The sequence below is a fragment of the Trachemys scripta genome, chromosome 5, assembly GCF_013100865.1.
Source record: "Trachemys scripta elegans isolate TJP31775 chromosome 5, CAS_Tse_1.0, whole genome shotgun sequence".
NCBI lineage: Eukaryota > Metazoa > Chordata > Testudines > Emydidae > Trachemys > Trachemys scripta.
This window is the reverse complement of record NC_048302.1, coordinates 60585759-60591758: the sequence shown is the minus strand read 5'-3', so window position 1 is coordinate 60591758 and position 6000 is coordinate 60585759. Positions and strand designations below refer to the sequence as shown.

The window sequence follows — 6000 nt, the reverse complement described above, 5'->3', positions numbered from 1 at the left end:
TCTACCTCTGAGCCTGTTTTCCCTGCCAGCTTGGGACTTCCAGAACCGTGCCTTGTTGAGCCAGACATGCTAGCCTGCTGTAACACAGACCCAGCGTCTGGGCCACATCCCCAAAGCTGTAGGCTTTAAGTGAAAACAGCTCTGCAGGTTACCTGACTCCAGGACCCAGACACCCAACGGGATCCAAACCCCAAATAAATCCATTTTACTTTGAATAAAGCTTATACAGGGTAAACTCATAAATTGTCTGCCCTCTTTAACACTGAGAGAGATATGCACAGCTGTTTGCTCCCCCAGGTATTAATCACTTACTCTGGATTTACTAATAAACAAAGGTGATTTTATTAGAGTATAAAAAGTAGGATTTAAATGGTTCCAAGTACAAAGACAGAACAAAGTAAGTTACCAAGCAAAATAAAGCGAAAACATGCAAGTCTAAGCCTAATACATTAAGAAACTGATTATAGGTGATATCTCGCCCTCAGAGATGTTCCGATAAGCTTCTTTCACAGACTAGACTTCTCCCTAGTCTGGGCTCAGTCCTTTCCCCTGGTACAGTCCTTCTTCGTTCCAGCAGACATCTTAGGTAGAAAGCAGGGGTTTTCTCATGACTGGCAGGCATCTTTCTCCTGCTCTACCCCCTTTTATAGCTTTGGCACAAGGTGGAAATCTTTTGTCTCACTGGGTCCCCACCACTCCTTCTAAATGGAAAAGTACCAGATAAAAGATAGATTCTAGTCTCAGGTGACATGGTCATATGTCCCTGTGAGACCTCATTCTTCATTACCTATGGGCTGGAACACAGAAAGGCTTGTAGGTAAATAAACCATTTACAACTAATTGTTCTAGTCAATGGGAGCCGTCAGAATTCTAAACCACCATTAATGGCTCACACTTTGCATAACTACAATAGGACCTCAGAGTTATACTTCATATTTCTAGCTTTAGATACAAGAATGATACATGCATACAAATAGGATGAACACACTCAGTAGATTATAAGATTTGTAATGATACCTTACAAGAGACCTTTTGCATAAAGCATATTTCAGTTATATCATAAAGCATATGGAGTGCAACATCACACTGACTGTAGAATAACTTTCAACATTCAGCTGTTTAGCTGAAATTCTTTACATCAGATATTGTCTTCTTATATTTTAATAGTCTCATTGCAGAGGGAAATCATGAAATACTAACAATATAGATATGGCATTTTTCAGTGGAATATAATCAGTGTACGTAACTTTCAACTTTAATAGTATTGTTGATATGAAATGAATTTGGAATTCTCAGTTCAGTTCCCAATAAGTAAGTAGCCACATCACAACTATTGCCAAAACTGATGCTAACTGGCCATCTTGTTTGAAGTCTCCACAGAGAGGCCAAAAGGCTGAACAGATATAGAAAGCAAGATATCCTGTTGCCATCATTTGAGTCTCCTTCAGTTCAATATTAAGGTCCATTGGTGGTCCATTCAGGTTTAGTCTGAATACTTTAAAATGTTTGTACCACTCCATTACTATATATTATTTAATCTTTAGAGATGGATATGTAGAGACCAACCTTGGAGTCCCTACTCAATTCTTATCAGAAAACCTCCTATAGATGTCAGTGGGTGCTGCCTGAGTAATAAATAAAGGATTGCAGGACTTGGCCCAAAATTAGTAAAAACAAATTTGTTGTTTATTTTTGTGTGTCACAGATAATATTTGCTTCTTATAAGCTTATTGAATTTTTTTTATAACAGTTATGCTATGATGAAAATATACAAATACCATAGGCCTGATTCTACCATTTTCACTCAGGCAAGACTGCCATTCAAGCAGTAGCCATGCTTGAGTAAGAACTACATAATCAGCCCCCCAAACATAACTCTGCATGGTAAATTTGTCATTGTCAGGTGTCAGTTTTCTGATCTCACTCTCACTGGTATTGAGTTCAATTGAATTATTCCTGATTTACAGTGTGACAGGGAATCTATCCTCTCTTTCCATAAGCTGTCTGAGTAAAGAATGCAGACTTGTTCGGAGAGACAAAATTCTGGCATCTTACTCAGGCAAAATTCCTACTGAAGTAAATGGGAAAGCTGCAGGATTTTGCTCCACGAGGCCTGTTCTTATCAGTCTAAGTTGTGTAAGTCATGTGAATCAGATTGACATGATGTATAGGATTATATTCTGTGGTCCTGATTCCATAAATACTTAAGCATGCATGTAACTTTACTCACAAGGGAAGGATGACAACTCATGTTTGTAACATGCCAGTTATGTTTGCACAGAATACATGTTTAATAGAACTAATAAGAAAATGGGGTTGGGGGAAAACTTGTGAGAATTTCATCTTTTTTCCAATCAAGGTTTTACAGTCAGCTCCAATTTTTAATAGTAATTTTACAAGAACGTACCGTGAATATGCAGAATCCAGTTTGGAACAATGGAAAACTGCATCTGAAAGAATGCAAATAGACACTTGTGTTGTAATGGACATAAAGGTTCCATCAACCCACCCTACTATTGATCTAAATACACATTGCAATCTGTTTTCTCTATCAGGCTAAGTTAGACTCCTTATTTTTTACTTTCCTCAGCTTAAAATGAAGAGGTGTCTAATAAATGGCTTGTAGGTTTTACAGGCTGTGGAAGAAATCTAGTGTATTCTCAAGAGACAGGAGCTTTTCAAAGCAATACAGTAAGCAGTTTACTCCAAGACTATCCATATCTAGACTTATTACTTCTTTTATCAAGGATGAGAAAGTGAATAGAGCAAGAAAGGACTAAAAAAAGTAATTCTGAATTACTCAGTTTGGCACAATAAGGGCTCCTCTGATGCAATCAAACTGATAGTGTTCCATATCTCGGCATTCATATCCCTCTGGGCAGGGCCTGAGGATGCAGTAACTGCCATCTCGTATAGTTTCTAGAATGTAAATGGAAAAAGAAGAGTAGTTAAGAGTAGAAAGATACTGTACTTTGGTTAATCTTTGGTAGTCTTTATTTATATATACATAGGGTATTCAGCATAATATACAAATGTTTTTCATAGTGTACATACTGTTCTGGGGTTCTGCAGTTATCTAATAAGCAGAGAACATATAGTAAGCCAAAGCTATAGCTCCAAAGACACAGTCCAAATAATGTCTCCTTTTGCTCGCACACATTAAGAGGAAGGGGGCAGAGTAGCTACTGCCTCATCCAGGGTGCACTCAAGGTAGGTATAATACAGCTACTTGCATTCCCTGCATGCATAGGGAGGCCAAATAGCACTACTGGCAGAAACTCATGTCTCAGGGCATATCTATTGCAGCCAGGTCCTGATTTTGCTCTTTATTGACTTGTCCCATGTGACTAGTACTGGGTGGTGTGCATTATGCACCTCTTTTAAATGTGTAGCAGCTGTGCACCCACATAGCATTATACCTTCCTTGGGTCCTATAGAAACCTAATGTTTGCAGCTACCGCTGCTCTGTTGTTTCATCCCCTCATCCCCTGCTCTCAGTGCACCAGAAGCTGTGAAACAATAAATCCTTTAAGCAATAAGGGATAGGGAGCAGACCACTGTAAGCGCTGAATAAAGGAAAAACAGCATGCTATGCTTAATTGAAGACTGTAATGTAATACATATGCACAAAAGGGCTGAGTTAAGAGTGCAGAACTTTGGCATTTTCTTGTTTGAGTGCTGAGGTTTGCAACTTCAGAGTTCTTTTAACATTATATATTTCCCCTGCAAACACTGAGTGTATAATGTATATATGCCTATAATTATGCAGTGATAAATAATTAAATAAAAACAAACTATTCTGGCAACATCATTATCCACAAGAGAAGACTTTAAGTGCCAGATATGTATGTTCATTTATTCTGTTTTTTATAACATCTCAGAATGTTTCTCTGTTATACTGTTTACATTCCTAGTATGTATAATTATTAATGGGATGTCAGAACAATACTTATACTTGGCACTTTTATTGCACCTTTCATCTAAGGAGAGGTGCAAGTTACTATTGCTTTCATGGTACATTCCCTGGTAGCTGAAGATGTTGGCCAAAGTATAAAGATTTTGACATGTGAAAGAGTTAGAAGTCACAGTATGTGGCACTGACATACTCATCCGGTCACAACCCTTGCAGTAACTTTACTATGGCTCTAGATAGTGTTTCATCAATCAACCAAAATGTGAGGGCTAACACTTATTTTTTTATTTAACATGATATGAGGAGACAAGGCTGAAAGATGGTATGCCAGTGTTTGGGATCTCTTCCTTTCCTCTCCAAGCTGAGAAAAACGAGTTGTTTACTTTTAGAGGGCTTGCGAGAGAGAAAACAAAACAAAACCAAAAACCCTAGAATTGCTGTAATTTTCAGACCAGGATATTTTAAATCTTTCTCTGAAAGATTAAGCTCAAAGATTTAGATCCACCCTAATGTTTGAGTGCAAAGTGAAAGTGAAGACTAGGATTTTCCAAGGCTAAGGGAATTAGGTGCCCAGCATCCAATGAAAGCCAATGAGGGTTGGTGCTTAACACTCTTAGGCCCTGCTGAAAATTCTATCCTAGAATTGGTGGAATGCTATTGAATGCTTGTCCAAAATACTGGGTGAAGTTTAAGGCAAGTGTTATGCAGGAGATCAGACTAGAAAACCACAATGATCCCTCCTGGTCTTAAAATCTGTAAATTTACTCATGCTGACTTTTGGAGGCATCTAAAACAAGAAACTGATTTAGAACAATAGTTCCAATTTGTGGTGTGAAACTGAACATCAAGAGCAAAGATAAATGTTTTCAAACATTGGGGGGGAGGGGGTGATGTAAAAATGACATCATGCTTGTCTACATGGAATTGCACTGTTTTGTTTATTAACCAACTGAACTAGGAGAAGCATATTCTGAAATAAAAGAGCTTCACACAATGATTTGCACACAAATAACTGAAGGTGTGAAATGAAATCAATTTAGTTATTTCAGTTCCGGTTTGTGGGTAGATGAGCACACTTAGTGTGATTATTTTTTTGTTAAAATCAAGTTAGTTAAACTGGTGCAAAAGGCTGTGTAGACACTTATTTTAGTTAAAACTAGACTTATTTTGGTTTAGCTTCACATTAGGAAATGGCTTAAGTGAAACTGAAATAAATCTTTCAAACTGAAATGAGAGTGTCCGCTGAAGGTTTTGTATTGGTTTAACTAAAACCATTTAACCTACTGCACAAAGTATGTAAAATTTGCTCTGTTGGATCAGGACCTAAATATAGAATTCCTTCATAATGTTTTATAGAGTGGCTTTTCTAACTATAACCAAGTATTTAACCAGTTATTGGTGGTGTAATCCATGATTATGAATGAAAATGACACTAGGTCAATCTTATTTCAATTTCTAACTGTCACAAGATTAAAGGTATCACACAAATCTATTGATCTCTTTGTGATTACAGAATACTCCAAAAACCACAGCACTTTCCTTCCCCTCACCTTGCTGTATTTATACTCATAGAATTCTAAGTAAGCACTAATGCAAAAAATGGGGTGTGGTTTCTATAAGATAATCATAACCGTAGGGCATTACATAGCATCAGGCATAATCCTGTGCCTCTCATCCCCTGTGGGGGTGATTATCCCATGACAACCACACATTCTGTTTTTTTGTTTTTTTTTTAATTCCTTTACTCTTCTGGAATTTAATTTTGGTTTTGCAAGTGTGTCTGGGTATGTGTATATAAAAAGGGTTCTGATGACCACAGATTACTATTTGTATTGTACCGTAAAACAGTTTTCACATGGTGAGATTCATAAATATTGCTACTGCTTGGCACTGCTAATGGACACAACAAAATGCTTTATCTCATCTCATCTCAAATAGCTTTATAGTAGTGACATGTCTGCAGCTATAAGACAAAGGCACATACTTAAGAGACTGCTAACATTTGGGAATTTCCAAATAGCTAAAAGCTAACTCAGTCTCTTTCATTCATTTTTTGTCCTTCTGCTCAACTCTATTACCAGTAGGTC

General features: G+C 37.4%; 1 long non-coding RNA gene across 3 annotated transcripts in view; it reads right to left on the bottom strand.

The window, feature by feature from the left end:
• Positions 1-597: 597 nt before the first annotated feature.
• LOC117878541 overlaps positions 598-6000 on the bottom strand; it is a 140041-nt gene continuing 134638 nt past the window's right edge. For 2 of the 3 annotated variants that reach the window (XR_004645999.1, XR_004646000.1), the window contains exon 3: positions 1034-2919. This is a non-coding gene — a long non-coding RNA (uncharacterized LOC117878541). Of the gene's footprint in view, positions 702-1033; positions 2920-6000 lie in introns of those variants that run through there. The other variant, XR_004646001.1, reaches the window with a different exon arrangement.